This window comes from Oryza sativa, chromosome 12 (assembly GCF_034140825.1).
Source record: "Oryza sativa Japonica Group chromosome 12, ASM3414082v1".
In the NCBI taxonomy this organism is placed as follows: Eukaryota; Viridiplantae; Streptophyta; class Magnoliopsida; order Poales; family Poaceae; genus Oryza; species Oryza sativa.
This window is the reverse complement of record NC_089046.1, coordinates 13,835,926-13,854,572: the sequence shown is the minus strand read 5'-3', so window position 1 is coordinate 13,854,572 and position 18,647 is coordinate 13,835,926. Positions and strand designations below refer to the sequence as shown.

The window sequence follows — 18,647 nt, the reverse complement described above, 5'->3', positions numbered from 1 at the left end:
TCGAGGAGTTATATCCCTACGAAGTGACATCAAGCAAGCCGTCACATGTGACAAGGAAAGTTGCGAGATGGCCCAAACCCGAGAGATCGCGATCGCTCGAGAAGACATCCGACTGGCTGCAACCACGGCAAGCGAAGGAGAGGTGCCTACTACCAAGATCTCAAAGAGTGGAGAAAGCGAAGCCAAGACTAAGAAAATCCCCCTAGATCCTTCTGATCCTACTAAAACTGCTGTAATAGGCGCCGAGTTAGATTGTAAATAGGAAAGCGCGCTCATCACCTTTCTTCAAAATAATAAAGATATCTTTGCGTGGAAACCATCCGATATGCCTGGTATTCCTAGAGAGGTGATTGAGTACTCTTTACATGTTAAGGAAGACGCTAAACCTATCAAACAACGACTCCGCCGCTTTGCACAAGACAGGAAGGACGCAATCAAGGAGGAATTGGCCAAGCTTTTAGCAGCGGGCTTCATCAAAGAAGTCCTTCATCCCGACTGGCTGGCTAACCCAGTCCTAGTTCGGAAGAAGACCGGGCAATGGCGCATGTGTGTCGATTACACTGATCTCAACAAATCTTGCCCCAAAGATCCTTTCGAGTTGCCTCGCATTGACCAAGTAGTTGACTCGACCGCCGGCTGCGAGCAGCTCAGTTTCTTGGATTGCTACTCGGGGTATCATCAGATCCGATTGAAGGAATCCGACTGCTTGAAGACTTCGTTCATTACGCCCTTCGGGGCCTACTGCTACATCACCATGCCTTTCGGATTAAAGAACGTAGGAGCAACTTATCAACGCATGATTTAGAGATGTTTTTCGACTCAAATCGGTCGCAACGTTGAGGCCTATGTGGATGATGTAGTCGTCAAGACCAAGCAGAAGGATGATTTGATTATAGACCTGGAAGAAACCTTTGCGAGCATCCGCGCTTTTAGGATGAAACTAAACCCTGGAAAATGCACCTTCGGAGTACCGTTAGGGAAGCTGCTTGGATTTATGGTGTCTCATAGAGGCATATAGGCCAACCCGGAGAAAGTCAACGCCATCCTCAACATGAAACCGCTGAGTTCTCAGAAAGATGTTCAAAAGCTGACTGGATGCATGGCGGCGCTCAGCCGGTTTGTCTCACGACTCGGCGAGAGGGGGATGCCCTTCTTCAAACTGTTAAAGAAAACAGAAAATTTCCAGTGGGGACCCGAAGCACAGAAAGCCTTTGAAGATTTCAAGAAACTTCTCACTACTCCACCAGTTTTGGCCTCACCACACCCACAAGAGCCGCTATTACTATACGTATCGGCCTCTTCTCAGGTTGTGAGCACGGTCCTGGTTGTCGAGCGGGAAGAAGAAGGCCATGTTCAGAAAGTCCAGCGACTGATCTACTTCGTTAGCGAGGTTTTGGCTGACTCCAAGACGAGATATCCTCAAGTTCAGAAGCTGTTGTACGGTGTTCTAATCACCGTCAGGAAATTATCCCACTACTTCTAAGGCCAGTCGGTCACGGTGGTTACATCATTCCCACTCGGCGATATACTCCATAATCGTGAAGCAAACGGGCGAATCGCAAAATGGGCCTTAGAACTGATGTCCTTGGACATATCGTTCAAGCCGCGAACTTCGATCAAGTCCCAAGCTTTAGCCGACTTCGTTGCCGAGTGGACCGAGTGCCAAGAGGACACGCCCGAGGAAAAGATGGAGTATTGGACTATGCACTTTGACAGGTCAAAGAGACTTTTGGGCACTGCGGCCGGAGTTGTTTTAATTTCCCCAACTGGAGAAAGACTGCGCTATGTGCTATGGATACATTTTTCTGCATCTCACAACGTGGTAGAGTACGAGGCGCTCCTTCACGGACTATGGATCGCAATCTCTTTGGGAATCAGGCGTCTGATAGTTCACGGAGATTCACAGTTAGTTGTTAACCAAGTTATGAAAGAGTGGTCCTGCCTTGATGACAATATGATCGCTTATCGACAAGAGGTACGCAAGTTGGAGGATAAGTTCAATGGACTCGAACTCACCCACGTTCTTCGGCACAATAACGAAGCAGCCGACAGACTAGCAAATTTTGGATCCAAACACGAAGCGGCCCCTTCTGATGTGTTCGTCGAACATCTTTATGAGCCAACCATACCCAAGAGACAAACAGCTGAAGCCGCGGACACTCAAGACATAGCTATGGTCGAAGCCAACTGGAGAGAGCCCCTCATACGATTTCTGACCTCCCAAGAACTCCCTCAAGATAAAGATGAAGCCGAGCAGATTTCTAGGCGCAGCAGGCTTTATATTATTCATGAGACCGAGCTGTACAAGAAAAGTCCATCAAGAATTCTGCAACGTTGCGTATCCTTAGAAGAAGGGAGACAATTGCTGAAGGACATACATTTTGGTATCTATGGCAACCACGCTGCTGCACGCACCATTGTCGGCAAGGCTTACTAGCAAGATTTTTTCTGGCCCACTGCTGTGTCCTATGCCGACAAGATTGTGCGGACGTGTGAAGGTTGTCAATTTTTCGCCAGACAAACTCATCTGCCAGCCCAAGAGTTGCAAACCATCCCACTGTCCTGGCCGTTTGCGGTTTGGGGGCTTGACATGGTCGGCCCGTTCAAAAAGGCAGTCAGCGGTTATACACATCTCTTTGTGGCCATCGACAAATTCTCCAAGTGGATTGAAGCTAAACCGGTCATCACAATCACGGCAGATAAAGCTAGAGATTTTTTCATCAACATTGTGCATCGGTTTGGAGTACCTAATCGGATCATCACTGATAATGGCACTCAATTCACCGGCGGAGTATTTAAAGATTTTTGTGAAGACTTCGGTATCAAAATTTGCTATGCCTCCGTAGCGCATCCCATGAGCAATGGGCAAGTCGAACGAGCCAACGGCATGGTACTCCAAGGAATAAAGGCACGAGTTTTTGACCGACTGAATCCCTACGCCAGCAAATAGGTGGAACAGCTGCCATCCGTACTTTGGTCCTTGCGCACCACCCCCAGTCGGGCTACGGGCCAGTCGCCATTCTTCCTAGTTTATGGAGCAGAAGCAATGTTGCCTAGTGAAGTAGAATTTGAATCTTTGCGTTTTCGCAATTTTCGCGAAGTGCGCTACGGAGAAGACCGAGTGGTTGACCTACACCGACTGGAAGAGGCCCGCGAAGCAGCCTTAATTCAGTCGGCCCGATACTTGCAAGGGTTGCGTCGTTATCACAATCGTAACGTCTGATCGCGTGCTTTCTTAGTCGGCGACCTGGTTTTGAGGAAAATTCAAACTACACGGGATCGGCACAAGTTATCCCCTTTATGGGAAGGGCCATTTATAATCTCTGAAGTCACTCGGCCAGGTTCCTATCGACTCAAGTGTGAAGACGGTACACCTATCGACAACTCTTGGAATATCGAACATCTTCGTCGTTTTTATGCTTAAGTTTGCTTCTGTATCTCCCTGTCTTGACTGACAACATCAAGCTTCCCTTTGAAGTTATCAGTCGGGGGCTATTATAATAATAATGGAGTGTGATTTTTATCAATTCAATTTGCTTACTTGATTTATCATTGCCTTGCTTGATTTTTCGACTTAGTCCATGAGGACTGAAAGTTTTTTAACAGCTTTTGCGGGTTTTAGGCTCAATAAGGCTTGACAAAGGCTTTTAAGAAATCAGAAGCTAAGTATGAAACACCAAGCACAGCATAAATTTATCAGTATTGTACAAATTGTGCCTCCATCATCAATCATCAAAATCATTGTTACATCAATCAGTATCAGTCTTTTCATCATCAGAGCCATCAGGACCAGTCGGTTGAAGATCGGTGTCCTGGACTCTCTCTACTACATCAACTGCTATCTTGTCGGCGGCTTTCTGCGCATCGTTGATAAGATCGAGAGCAGCCTCTTCGCTCGTCCCGTTCACAAAGCCATCAACGGCATCAATGTCGATTTTCGGGTAAAGGGATTTGGTCATCGCCAACGCTAGACTTGCTCCCATACTTCCAGCTTCTTTGATGTTCTTGAAATATGTATCCGGAGCAACTCTCAGCTTGTCGAAGATCTCGGAAGCGTCGAATGTACTCGGACCATTGTTATTGAAGAACATTGCTTGGACGAGTGGAGTAGCGGCGTTAGCAACTTCATCCCTAGCCCCTTCAAGCCTTTTGATTTTGCCAACCAGGACGTCGAATTGAGCTTGCGACTTGATCTTGCGGTCTGCACCAACAGATCCATATTAATGAGTCAACGTACAGAAGGCAATGGCTTTCGGAGTATCAATTGAAGGTACCTTCAACTTCCTTCAGAGCCGAGTCCCTCTGTCTTGCCAGCTCCGCTTTATCGCTTTCTAGAGTTTGAATCTGTTTCTCCAATTGAGACATCTTGGCGGCTTGTACTGCACTGACTCCGGTTAATTAAAGTTACAAAGACAACAGCACAAGTTAGTCGGACAGATTTTGTGTGTACCTTTTGATGAGCCACTTAGTTCAAAGTTAGACTCCTGGAGCTGGGCAATCCGATCTCTTAGATCGTGCTCGGTTTTCTTGGCAAGCTCTTTCGCCTCGTGCAGTTGATCCCTGACAGCTTCAAGGTTTCCAAGATGAGGAACTAACTGCTCTAGGGTTGCGGTCTTCGCTTTATTCCTAAGGTGAATCCTTTGCAAAATGGTTTTATTAGCGCTCGAGCTAGGTGGCGAACAAGATGGTTGAGGTCCGGCGTCAAGGAACTTACGTTTACAATGCGAGTCACCTGACCGAGTGCCTTTTTCAGTTGGCACACCTCTTCGTCCTCTTTTTGCCGGTTTATCACAATTCCTTGAGGTCGCAAGTCGTCATCCCACCACTTGACCAGAATGGGAGGGCGCGAGTCTTCAGCCGCTCGTATCCGGAGAATTTCCTCTTCATCACCAATCATCGGTCCTAATGCATCCATGGATAAAGGTCAGACAATCAATTAAAGTCGCTTGGATCAACATGGTTTCAGGCAAAGTGTTTACCTGTGATGATTCCCGGACGAGGACGAGTCGATTCTTATGCTTTAGCGGGAGATCCAGGCCTCGGGTCATTGCTGGCATCTTGTCCGCGAGGGCTGTCTGACTGAGCCTTAACTTCTGGAATCTCTTGGGTTGGCCCTATGTCTGACTGATTTCCAGTCAGGGGCTCCTAATTAACTCCGGCTTCGGCTTCGGCCGACTGGTTTCCAGTCGGGGGATGATCACCGGATCCTACATTATCGGTTGCTGGCTAATTATCACTCGGATGATCTTTAGCAGTCGGCCCGGTTTCTTTGGAAGAACTCGTCTCCATGTTAGCCGGATCAGAGTCTTTTCCAGAAGGATCTATATCAAATGGTTTCCTACAAGTTTTTGTTATCAGTATTATTTCCATACTGGGTGCGCATCAATACAAGGAAGATCGTTATATGATTTGTACCTGGAAGACTTCCTGATCTTCGGCATAGGACGACTAGATGTTTTCTTCTTTGGAATAGCCTGCTTCGGTAGTTTTCTAGTTGTTTCTCTATCTCCAGGCTTTTTAGCGTCGTCGCCTTCGTCGTCACTCAGCACTAACTTCCTCTTGCGGGAATCCGATTGGCCGGCTGGATTAGAGGTGTTGGGCTGGGCTTCGGACCGGATCTTTGGTCCCCCGCTCCCCTGACCAGTTTGATGGCGAGGTGATCGGCGCTGAGCGATTGGGGGGTCCGACTTCATCAAAGCGAATTCCTAGACATAATATCTTCTACTGTCAACTGATTCAACAAGAAGACAAGATTATACTTTGAGGAAGGTTGAAGTGTTTGAACACATACCGGTGGAGGGGGATTGAATGCATTGTATGGCATAACAGGCAGCAGATGCGAATAGCTGACGACGATAGTATTTGAGAAGATCTTGTACATCCTTTCCTTCATGACCTTAAAGTCAAGAGAGTCTGGACCTTCGCGATTTGGATCATGTTTGCCGTCAAACTCGAAAGCCATGCGGGATCTCTCTTTGATTGGAGCTAACCGACTTTTGATGAAGTGCCGAGTGATCTGTTCTCCCTGCAAACCTTGTTCCTTCAGCTTTAGCATGCGCTCCATCAGTTCTACTGCCTGAGCAGCTTCATCTCCCATAGGCAATGAATTCCATGTATCCTGATAGACTGGAGGGAGACAGGAGTACTCGGGGAGTGCTGTTTCAGGATTTTGAACGTAAAACCAATTTGCGTGCCAGCCTTTGTTTGAGGTCTTGAAGGGCATGGAGAAATATTTTTGGCTCAGTGTTCCTTTGAGTTGGAAACCGGCGCCCCCAACAACACATGGTTTGCTCTTGTTCGGCTGGGGCTTGAGGAAGAAGATGCGGCAGAACAAAGCAAAATGAGGCCTAATGCCCAGAAAAGCTTCGTAGGCTTGAATGAAATTGGCAATATGCACTATGGAGTTCGGATTCAGATGATGCAGGCTAATTCCATAAAAGTTCAGAATTCCTCGGAAGAATCTTGAAGTTGGAAGAGAAAATCCGCCATAAAAGAAGTGAGAAAATACCACGACCTTGTGTGTATCAGGGGTTGGGAACGCTTCGCCGAACGCCGGTCGCCACCCGATGATCTCCTTCGCCGGAAGAATGCCATGCACCACCATTTCTTTCAGATTCTCCTCTATCACGTCGGAGGGCGCCCACTGACTCTCGAAACTTTCTCTTTCTTCCGCCATGGATGCGAGCTGAATGGTCTGATTCGGTCTGAGATATAGCTGGAGGGGGATGGGGAATCGGTGCAGTGGATGCACAGAGAAGTTTCGTGGATTTTTGAGAACGGATTGGGGTGGATTGATGAACCCTAGCTTCGTCGGCATGGCTTTGTACTGTAGCAAGGAGTGGGGAAATGGCGAGAGTTTCAGCGGGGAAGACGAAGCATCGCTTGGACTTCGGTGTTTTGTTAGGGTATCGGGAGTGCTAATGGGCCTAGGCCTGTACAGTACTTCAGCCCAATATTATTACCAGCGTGGCCCGTTGTGATCCTTAAGGACTTAGGTGCTTTTTGCTTTGGCAATTTGTGCTCACAATGATGTGATCCAAGGGGCTCGCCAAATCAGTTACTGGTCCTAAAGAATTTGTGCTTTCCGCATCTGATAAATAATTTGGGCTCTCATAGGTCACAGCATCAGCCAATAAATGGGAGCTACTTCTACCATGGCTGACACATTATCTCCACAAAAACCAACGACCCATCCCGAAGAGAAGTTGACTGACGGGGATGTCTCGAGAAGAAATTCCAGAATTGGTAGCCTCCCAAATCAAACATACATTGACAGGGGTTGCCGGGTTATATAGTCCTTACGTAAGGGCCAGCCTATCCAACTTTCAGGCATTAGGATACGTTTAAGGCGTGGATGATTATCATAAGAGATTCCCACCATATCATAAGATTCGCGTTCTTTCTTGAAAATTGGCACTTCTCCAAATCCGGAAGACAGATGGGATTCTAGGATTATCCTTTTGGGCAAAGACTTTTACGTATTCGGGACTGTTCCAGATCGGGGAGAGCCAACTGACAAATATTTTTATTCCAGTGGAACAGTGACAATACTCTAAGGTCCTTCTAGAATCAAACAATAGCTTTGAAAGGCTAGGCAAGCAAAGTTATACTCTACTAGGTTGAATTCTTTCTTCTTTTTTGGAATATACGAATGCAGGTAGTTACTACTCTTCCTATAAGATAATATGGATGAGATCCTATACATATGTATGAGACTTCTAGGCAACAGAGCAATAGGCATTGCCCGAGTACTATTTCCTCTTCTTTCCTTGACTTGCTTGCCAAAGCCAATACTCATGCATGTAATCAGTGACTAGGGATCGATCAATCGGATGCAACCGAGCCATACAAAAAGAATTGGAAAAGGGATGACGCAAGAGCAGCGGAAGGTGACTTAGCAACATGTCACACCCTAAAAATCTTATAAATTGTTGTTTAAATGGAATTATTAGAATTTATTTTAAAAAGCCTAGAAGAGAAGATCTAATTTTAATTAATAAATTCTAATATAAAATGGGGTCAGATAAAATTTCATTAAATACTTTGCTTAATTCTATAATTCCTAGATTTTTCTGGGATTTATTTGAACTAAGGAAGTATTTTTAATAAATAGAATTGCATTTCATGAATAATTTAAATTGAAAAGGTTTTTAAAAGTCTCTTTTGGCTTTGGGCCGAAAGTCGGCCCAAAACCCTCTCTCTCTCTCCCTGGCCCAAGTCGGCCCAGTCCGCCGCGCCGCGCGCGCGCGTTCGGTCGCTGACAGGTGGGTCCCACCTGTCGGACCTGTCGTCTTCCTCGCGTCGCCGCCGCCCGAAACCCTAGCGCCGCGCCGCCGCCGTTTCCTTCCAAATCCGGCCGCTCCTTTCCCGATCCGGTGAAATCGTTTGAGGGGAAACAATCTTCGGGATCTCCTCTACCTTATCTCTTTTGGAATCATCGGCTAAAATCGCTTCGAAAGTGTTTGATTCGAGGTCGATTCGGATCGGTCTCTCTCTCTCCGAGCCCCGATCTTTCCTTCGCGTCACCGGTCGCCGTGGGCCTTCGTCGCCGCCTCCTAGCCCCTTTAAAAGGATCCCCGGTGTCTCCTCTACCCGCCGCCACCCTTGCTTTCGTCTCTCGCCGTCGGAAGAGCCCTAGCGCCGTGAGACCTTGCGCCGCCGTCGTCGACGTCGCTCCAGCCGTGCGCTGCCACCGTTCCAGTCGTCGCCGTCGCTCGGGAAGGTCGTCTTCGTGGTCGCCATCGCATCGCCGTCCTCGTCCTCCCCTTCGCAGTCGCTGTTGACCACCGGAGCACCGTCGCCGCCGTCAACCCGATCTTCTCCGCCGCTTCAACCTCGTCGCCGTCGCCGTCTGTTGATCTTCCGCTGTTGCATTGGTCACCGGTGAGTTCGCCGCGTCGCCCGCTTCGTGCTGGTGTCCTTCGTTCGTGCCAAAGCGCCGTCGTTCGCCGGCAAGCTTGCGCGCCCGAGCCGCCGAGCCGCCGCCGGTGCTGACGTCATCGATGACGTCACCGCTGACGTCATCGTGGCCGTCTGCCGTGAGCCGGTCGTGGACCGTTCGATCTCGGCCGTCCGTTTTGGATGGATCGATCTCGGCCGTCCGTTCCCGTGAACCGTCGCCGTGCGCCCGGTCCACCGCAAACCCTAGCCGCTGACGCAATAATTCCTTTTTCCTTTTCAAAAATAATTCATTATTGCGTCATAATTCAATTAAAATCCATATAAGTGATTTAATCCGATTTAATCTTTGAAAATTCATAACTAATTCATCCTAGCTCGGATTTAGTTGGTTCAAGTCTCTAAATTTTTCTAAAATTGAGATCTACATGTTAAAAATATCCACATGTACTGTTCATGCTTGTTTATGTGCTGTTTTGGTATTTTTGCTCTTTTCTGTTTAGATTCCGACGTTTCCGGAGAGTCCGTTTTCGCACGAGAAGAATTTGAAGAGTTCCAAGGCCAGCAAGGCAAGTCACACAGATCCCAAACAACCCTTTGAGCATGTTGATCCCGTTTAAAGCTACTATTTCTATTCAACTATTGCATTTATTTTCGAATGTCATTGGGTGGAATTAACCTATTGTTTGCTATAGCCCTTTTTGTCCTTGATTACTTTATTCCTTGATACCCTGGGTTATTATAACTTGACTAGTTGGGCTATATATATTGCTTCAACTAGATATTAGATATAATTGCTTAGCCATGCTTAGAAACATTAGCACACTATTGGGATAACTTATGAATCACTATTATTTAATGATGGCTTAATGATAGTTCACGATGGTCAATCATGATTTGTTAATTAATTACTTGCCAACTAAAACCTGATAATGGTGGGTTGTGAGCACATGGTTTTGATGGTCGTGCTCATGACAATTAAGGACCGGTTCACGAGTTTCGGTTGTGAAACATTAACCGTGCCAACCACAAGCCAGCGTGGGCAACGGCTTTATCTTTTGTATACCATGGTTCATTGCGGGGCACCAGACTGAGAAGTGGCGGAGATAAGCCCACGGGGGTCGCTGGGGAGTCCATGCCTTGTTTATAAGGGGGTGATTATGATCCAGGAATGGTGCACTGTGGTGGATTGTGTTGTACGAGAGGTACTGTCACAGCTCCTTTCCGAGGTACCGTGGTGGTATTGAGGCACATGGTGACATGATGTGGAGCTGTGTCTTGTGGGTACAGTGGTACACCTCTGATCAGAGTAAAACTATTCGAATAGCCGTGCCCGCGGTTATGGGCGGGTCTAACAATGTCTTTCGTGATTAGTCTCACACCTCTCATCATAATAGAAGATGTTATAACTGATAATAATTTGGTTAGCTCCTGGTTTGGAATGGTATATTCCTGGTTTGGAGATAGATCTGTACAGCCGGGTATGGTTGTTCAGAATGGTTGGGCCTATGCAACAGGGTATGTTGTATAGAGTTGGATTAATATTGTTTAATTATCACTTAACTGTTTTATAATTCTCAAATGTTTGCTAAATGCTGTTTTTGCAAATGAGCCTTATACTATGCCATCCTTTGTTATCCTGTGCACTTGCATATTTGCTGCGTGACTTGCTAAGTATGTCATATAATCACCTTGCAATCATTCATCAGAGGAAGAGTTCTACAGTGAAGCTGATGGTGTGGAGGATTAGGTGTAGCCCTGGTCAAGCTGCCTGTGGAGTGGAGTCGTCTGCGCCGTTTATTTTATTTTCCGCTGCTTAGATCTTTATTGATTGAGAGGAACTATCTACCTCTGTAATGACATTTTATTCGCTTATTAATTAGAGTAATAATTGTACTCTATTATCAATTTGTTATGGTGTGCCTCGGCTGATTCCTGGACGAGGGTTCACACACATGTAAGCGTTTGGAATTTTGGATAGAAATTCCGGGCGTGACACAACATCAGTCATTTCCTATAGAAAGGAAGGAATGGATCTCTCTTCTGTCTGATGGAAGTGTTGTTTCCCAACAATCCACCCCGGAATCCTAGTCGGAGTAATGTATCCCTACATACTATCGCGCTAATGTAATCGGGTTCTCAGATCATACTCAATGAGGGGTGGCTAGTATCCCGAAACTTTGAAGAACATGAGCTAAGTAGTTCATTCACTTGGTTTCGCCACCAGTCAAAACGCCCTAAAACCCAGTAGGTTTTCTCGTGGTGGGCTCGGTCATTTCGCTAGGGGGTGTCCCAAGCCAAATTCAAAACTCATGCTTGGGACCGAGCATCAAACCGATGACACAGGGAGTAGTGGCGAGAGGTGCAGTAGAAGCTTTGAACGTAGACCCGGATACAAATCTTTCACTCACTGAAAAGTGAAAACCTGAGTTTACTCGACCCATTCTCCAGTCTCCCGCACTACTCAAGTGTGCGACTCCGTATGAGGACCTCCTTCCCTTTTGCCATCCATTCCAAGTTTAGGGACCTATGTTATAGTATCCCTATCAAAGAGCTGACGAAGGGGATGAGCGGAAGAGGTCGTCTACTGGACGCGGTTCGCAATGATATCTTCAGCGCTATTCAAAGGTATTTTAGTGGAATGAACTCAAGGACATATTCGAAGAAATTCTGACCGTCGGTCGGGATGGTTTGTGGATTACGAACAGCTATGATAACTGAACCTAGCAAGATAGTAATTACGACCCAAGAAGTGATGAGTACTTGGGCATGAAATGTCTTGTTTCGGATCCGTGAATCCAAAGCTTCCGGGTATATGAGGCCGCCTATACGGTTCCTAATCTAACTGCAGCGTATCATGATGGCAAGCTAAATTCAATCAAAGGAATCTCACCTAACGCTAGCTGATCAGTCTCTCTAATCCAAGGAGAGCAGAAGTACACATAATTGTGTCCAAAAGTGATCATGTTATTGTCTCTCCAAGAGTATATCTAAACTCGTCGGAAAATACATTCTAGGAGTAGGAGGCTCGTCCCCAAACGATCTCTTACTACTTTTTTGTGCTTATTCTTTCTCGTTGGAGTTGCTGCAACAACTTTTTCAGGGTCCTTTGCGACAGCTAGATGTTCAAAATGCTTTTCTTCATGGAGTTCTTGAAGAAGATGTTTATATGCGTCAGCCACCTGGTTATGTGAACCTTCTTTTGACTTGACCAGCTTACTTGTATAGTATAGTAGTAGGCCTTTGCTTCTGAACGACCTTACGAATGGATCAACTAGAAATGAATCGGTGTCATAAACGAATTTAGCTAACCGTAGTAGTAAATAGCGTGACACCAAGCAATCGATCAAAGCCAACTCAACTCCAATTAGGGGCAGGCGCAATAAGGAAGGTAATCGATTGACGAGACCCACCGGAACTTCAACTTTCAGTCTTCTATACGTTACCTGCCTGGAAACGAAGCCCTTCCAAAATAAAAAGCAAAGAAGTCAAGGAACAGGGGATTTCTGAAAAAAAAAGAATGAATCTCCTTATTTATAGGGAACAGGGCGTGTAACTTCCTCAAACGAAACGAATGTGGCTTTCGTGATAAGTCAAATCCTTCGTTCGGTACAATCAACATATTGAATCTACGCTCGCTCGGCTCAGTGCTGAATGAACTCCTTCATTGATTCCGGGAAGTCCAGGGTTGGTACCGCTTCTTAGTGAAAGGTAGGTTGTTTTGTCTACCTTCTTGAGTCAATGTCACATTGGTCCATTCCGGTCTTCAGTAAGTCAGTGTTCACCAAGCAAGCTGGAGCACCTTTCACTCTCGGGCATAAAGGCCATTCGGGCGGAGTGTCACATATAGATAGGTCGGGATGAAGATGAGAAATAGGTTCGGTTGTGAATCTGGGTCAAGAAATGGGGGTTATGCGCCAGCCTATCAAGCAAGCCAGCAAGGAGGGGATAAAGGACCACGGAACGAGGTAAAGGGCAACCCCTTGACTGAGTGAAGGCGAGCCCGGATTCAAAGTAAGATGGATTGAAAAGACTCCTAAAACTTAGCAACATCAGTCATTTCCTATAGAAAGGAAGGAAAGGATCTCTCTTCTGTCTAGACGAAAGATCTCATTTTTGCTACTGCTCCCCCTCTTATGAGTCCGTCATCTGGCTTATGTTCTTCATGTAGCATTCAGATCGAATGACTCTATGAAATTATGTCGATACTTCTACATATTATGGGTAACGTAGGAGACATCCCTATTTTCCCCCGGGGGTCTTAATTACCACTGCTTAGCTTTCAATTCGCCTCTGACCATCGGAAGGGGTTTTTTGAGAGAAAAGAAGAATCTACTTCAACCGATATACCCTTAGGCACGGCGAGCCATCAGTCAGATTAAAAGCAGCGCCCTGCCGGCAGCTCCTGACCTCTGTTCCTATGTGAGAAAGAAGGTGTGGCTTTGGACATCAAAAGAAATCCGAAGCGGTTTCATTCGATTTGTTGTGGATTGGATGATGGAAAAACCAGCAAGCAGCAAGGGGCGAATATTCCTTGCTAGTTCTTGCCCAATCCCTTGCCTTTTTGATATGGGCTGTTCAGCATAAATCTTTCTACCATCTTCGAAGCTTCAGACATCTTTGGGCATAGCTCCTGTATAGGGGTCACATATAGTTGGTGTGCTTTGTGAACTGCGATCTTGACGGTGAGACTGATAGGAAAATGTCTGAAAAATGGGGAGAATGGTCTCAGTTGGAGATGGGATTGCACGTGTTTATGGATTGAACGAGATTCAAGCTGGAGAAATGGTGGAATTTGCCAGCGGTGTGAAAGGAATAGCCTTGAATCTTGAGAATGAGAATGTAGGTATTGTTGTCTTTGGTAGTGATACCGCTATTAAAGAAGGAGATCTTGTCAAGCGCACTGGATCTATTGTGGATGTTCCCCCCTTGTCCTGGGGGCTCCCCGGCCGGGGAGGCAAAGAGGATTGCTATCGTCACCCTTTCTCCCGGTGTATGTGAAAGAGAAAAAGTGACGAACTTTTTTTCTTTTCGGTCTGTGGGGTCCAAAGAACGAGAGTCAGCTTCCTTAAGTCGCCAACGACCCACTAAGACTCACGTATCTACAACTACATTCCCGAGCGGCAGTCAAACGGAGGCGTGAATGCAAGATGCCAGCGGAATGATCGACCGGACAGAGGCTAGGGCAGCTTTCTTCCCACCGCGTCCTTCCTTGTGTGTCGGAGATGCAAAGCGAGTGCACCGGAAAAGAAGGGGAACTGAGTCGATCTATTCCATGGCGAAGCATCCGAAGCATAACTGCACACTCACACAATCTTTGCCGAGAGATAGGAGCATTTGGTGGAACCGGTGAACTACACTTGCTTCTTGATAGATGTGTGGGACAGAGGGCCTTGTGGTGTGACAATATTGGTGCGACCTCCTTATCAGCAAATCCAATCTTCCATGGACGGCTTTAACCAACTTAGAACACTACAGTTTCGGGTATTAGGATGGCGAAGGTGACTAACGAATCAATAACACTTCCAAGTTGGGTGTGGACTAAGAGGCGGCTGGTCAATGAAGTCCACATTCCAGGATTTTTCTCGATTTTAGATCGGATTTGGCGGCATGGCCAAGCGGTAAGGTAGGGGACTGCGCCCTCTCAAATGGTTCAAAAAAAGCGTCTATTTATGCTTGTCTCCTCTTCAACGAGTTCACGTTATAATCATTGAGGAGTTTCCAGATCGAGTCTCTCTGATTCAAACCCATTATTACCACATGATTGTGATCGAAATTCATTGGAATTTCCCCGCTAGAACACCGGGTACCTTTTGTTTAAGAAAACTGACGAAAGGTTCCTTCAGCAATAGATTAATGCATGAAATCATGCAGTACAGACTGGTTTATATGACGAGAACCATGAAAATGCCTGCTTAAAAAACTGTTAAAGTCTGGTTCAACTTCTTACTTTTCTTGATCGTACTAGTACTAAATTAGAGTTGATTGAATAAGGAAGGCTGACACGCTTCTCGGTTGTGTAGTCAGTTCTCGGTGGTGGTGCCTTCTTCTTTTTCTTAGAATAGAGACACATACATATTGACTTGTTGACTTGATTTGAGAATATACTTCATTTACTTTCTCATCACATGTTACTGGTATGTTGGATGACGATCGGAATTCAAAGAAGAAAGAGAATGCCTAGTTTGACTAGTTGGTTCAGTAGCAGAAACAACTTATTTCCCCGAAAAAGACCTAGCTTCTTGGACAGCTCAATCCGGTGCGGCTATGAAAGAAAGATAAGGGGACAGAACAAAAAAAACAAATAAAGAAACAAACGTATTCAATACGCAAAAGAAAAGAGAGAGGAAAGCAAAAGGAGAGAGAGGGATTCGAACCCTCGATAGTTCGTAGAACTATACCGGTTTTCAAGACCGGAGCTATCAACCACTCAGCCATCTCTCCACAGCCTAATCCTTATTTTATTCCTACAAATAGAACATAGCCATACGAGCAATAGTTAGAATTTCTTATTAAGTGATTCCCCGGTTTTTGATCTTCTTTTAGCACATACATGCATACAGTAGGCCATGAATTCCTATTTGTGACATCTAACTTAGTACCATCAAACTCAGGGAACTTTTAATTTCCTCTTCTTTCCTTGACTTGCTTGCCAAAGCCAATACTCATGCATGTAATCAGTGACTAGGGGTTTTAGCGGCACTGAAAAATCTTTGATTCTCGTCTCGTTTCACTTGCATTTGCTTTCGTTCTAAAGTGGAATCGAACCACTCACTCTGTTTGGATTTAGAGTGCAAAGGGCCCAGGCCCAGCGAATGAAAAAGGATTTACAGTCCCACGCCCACTGCCCTGCCTTCACCTTTTGATTGCTTTATTTTTATACGATTTTTTGAGCAACTAGCGCGAAAGCCGTTGCGCGTTAGCGCATTTGGAACCACACATTTTTATACGATTTTCTGAAGTGCGAAGTGCGCCTGCTTTTTCTCTCTACTAAAGGGGTCACACATTGGAGTGTGGATTTTGGGGGAAGTGTGGAGATAAATACTACCCTGGGCATCAGTGTAAAATCAAACTAAACATGCTATTGGGTTAAGAAGAAGAGGTTGGTGAGGATGAGGAAGATCCACAGGAGGAGTTAAGCAATAGTGCAACAGAAAAGCAATTAGAACCTTCAACGTCGGCTTTCCTTACTAGCACATTCCCATATAGAAGTGGCACATGGAGAAAGTCGATAGTAACTCTCCACTGTGGTGACTTTCAGAAAGGAAGAAACTCATAAAGGAGATAGCATAGAGTGCACCAATAGTGTAGTCAATTGAGCAACCCCCACTCACTCATCATAAGGACCTGTAGTCCATTGTAGATTCCAGCCGAGAAGACCAGGAAAAGAGAAGGATAAAGAATGTCATATATCTCAGGAGCTAGATCACTTCCCGATGAACAAGTCAGAATTGCCTCAACAAAAATGGATGGAATTGGACCGAAAAAAGCCATTCAGCTTCGTTATCGATTAGGTATCAGTGGGAACATCAAGATGAATGAGTTAACTAAGTATCAGATCGACCAAATTGAACAAATGATAGCTCAAGATCATGTTGTTCAGTCATATGGTCGAGTACACCATCAAACCGCTGATGAGGAACAAGAAGCTTTACCAGTTAGAAATTTTGAGGAAAAAAGGGGGAATAAGAAATTGGTGTTCCATCTACGAGATTCATACACTCTACTCCCTAATAGTATAGAAAGATCTATTTAAACTCGGCTCAATCTGAAAAAAGAGATTGAGCCGAGTTTAATTGCAATCAATTAGAAGAAAAAAGAAGAATTACTGCATTTCGTAACTGATTTTTGATCTTTCTATTTCGCTTCTTTTTTAGGCTTCTAGAGGCACAAAAATGCAAAGGCAAATAGGAACATTTGGACCTCCAAGACACGAGTCGAGTCACTAGAGGTACACAGGAAGAAGAGGATCTTTGATTCCTCAGCAGAGAGGGTGAGACCGGCACCACAATGGTGGCAAGGAAAGAACGGGCAGGTAAAGGCGGAGAGCCTTTCCCTGCTTTCAGGAACTTCCAACTAGTCACTTCTCGCTTTTGATCTCTTCCGTTTCCCAAGTCCGCTAAGGACCGGGAAACGCGGCGGCATAGGAACCACGGGAACCCAGGAGGGAGAAAGACGATGTACGGGATACGCGATCCTCGTAGTAGGCTGGACCTATGATTGATGCAGTCAGTCAGTGCCCTCGATTATTCCTGATAGAAGGATCATGGCGCCCCGGAACGGAAGCATTCCATCCAGCAGCAGCATCTCCTTCAACCACGCGAGGACCAAGAATGACCTGTGGTGGTATGGAAGGCACGGACTCTGCAAGCGTCCCGCACCCTCTGAGAAAGAAACTCCTCAACCATTACAAGATAAAGAAGTATGACGCTGTGTCTGACTCTATTGGTCATAGTTCCTTGCTGTTGCGGCCGGTGCTCGTTTGCGCGCGTGTGACTGCCATTCATAAGAGAGTGGTAGTTGTCACCGGAAGCAGGTGAAAGTCGTGAGTTGAGTAAGTCTTGGCAACAACGCAGACTTCGTAGTAACTATCTCGCTGGCAAGAAAGAAGGGCTACTATGATAAGGCCGCCAATATCTCACATCGAAATAAATGATTGGTCTTTAAAAGGAAGGAACGGCATTTTTTACGAATGGGAGATCCTATAAAATGAAGAGCGGTTCGTAAACAAATCAGTGTCTTGTCTGAATCGAGAATAGCAATTCCACTTCTGGAACCACAGATATAGACTCTGAAATATTCACTACTACTTTTGTTTTGTGGATGGGTTAAAATAAGAAATTAGGAGAGTAGTGCTTATTCAACGCCCTGCCGACTTGGATACTGCTGGCTCTCTTGCATTACGTGATAGAAATGAAATGACAGCAGCCCTCGCTGAATACCGTTCAATATCCGTTATTAGACAAATCAAGATTCAGTCTCACACTCCAGCAACAAAGGAACATGGTCTGAACCATATCTAGGAAGGGCAGTCACCACAGCATGGGTATACAACATTTAATCCCCAGTCTATTGTAAAAAGGAATCTGTCTAACTTAGCAGCTGACACAGCATTGTTCCAAGTGAATTTGCGCCCTTGCAAAGGTAGCTCCATCAGCTCTATATCCTCAATCAGCCCAAACAATTCCTTGCTAACCCTAGCCTGGATCCGTAAGTCCCATAGAGTTATTTTTTATCTTTGATTCCCAAACGCTATGCGCAAGTCAAGCTTACAGAATTCCTGCCGGGGCGCCTTCTTTCTTATGCCAGCCAAGTAGCAATCAGAAAACCAATCAATCTTCCTTACACTACGACAATTCACTTGAACTATCAACATCATGAGTGACCCAGGCCGGCCGTATATGCGTCATTTCTCCTCATCCTCGTCTCTATTTGTTAATTGCTCGCTACCCGTAGTGAGCCTTGAGTAGGATTTAAGCACGTGAGAATGAAATATGCAAAATAGAGTTCGTTGGTAAATGAACGGCATGGGTGCCCCAGGTTTGCCACAATTGTAGCAACCTCCTTTCTTTTTCTTCTACGGTTATTTCTTAGTAATCTATTCAAACTTAGTTTGTTAAGTGCCCTCATGGACACGGGTTACCAATACATTGACAGGTACAAGCACATAAAAGTTTGCTACAAGAAACCAACGTTTTTGAACCCTCCACTTTCCTATTTGAAAAAAAGGAATTGCTCTATCCTTTATT

At 45.7% G+C, this 18,647-nt stretch overlaps 1 non-coding gene across 1 annotated transcript; it reads right to left on the bottom strand.

The window, feature by feature from the left end:
* Positions 1-15,254: 15,254 nt before the first annotated feature.
* TRNAS-UGA (transfer RNA serine (anticodon UGA)) lies at positions 15,255-15,342 on the bottom strand. Its single transcript has one exon. It is a non-coding gene; the product is annotated as a tRNA-Ser (tRNA).
* Positions 15,343-18,647: the final 3,305 nt, after the last annotated feature.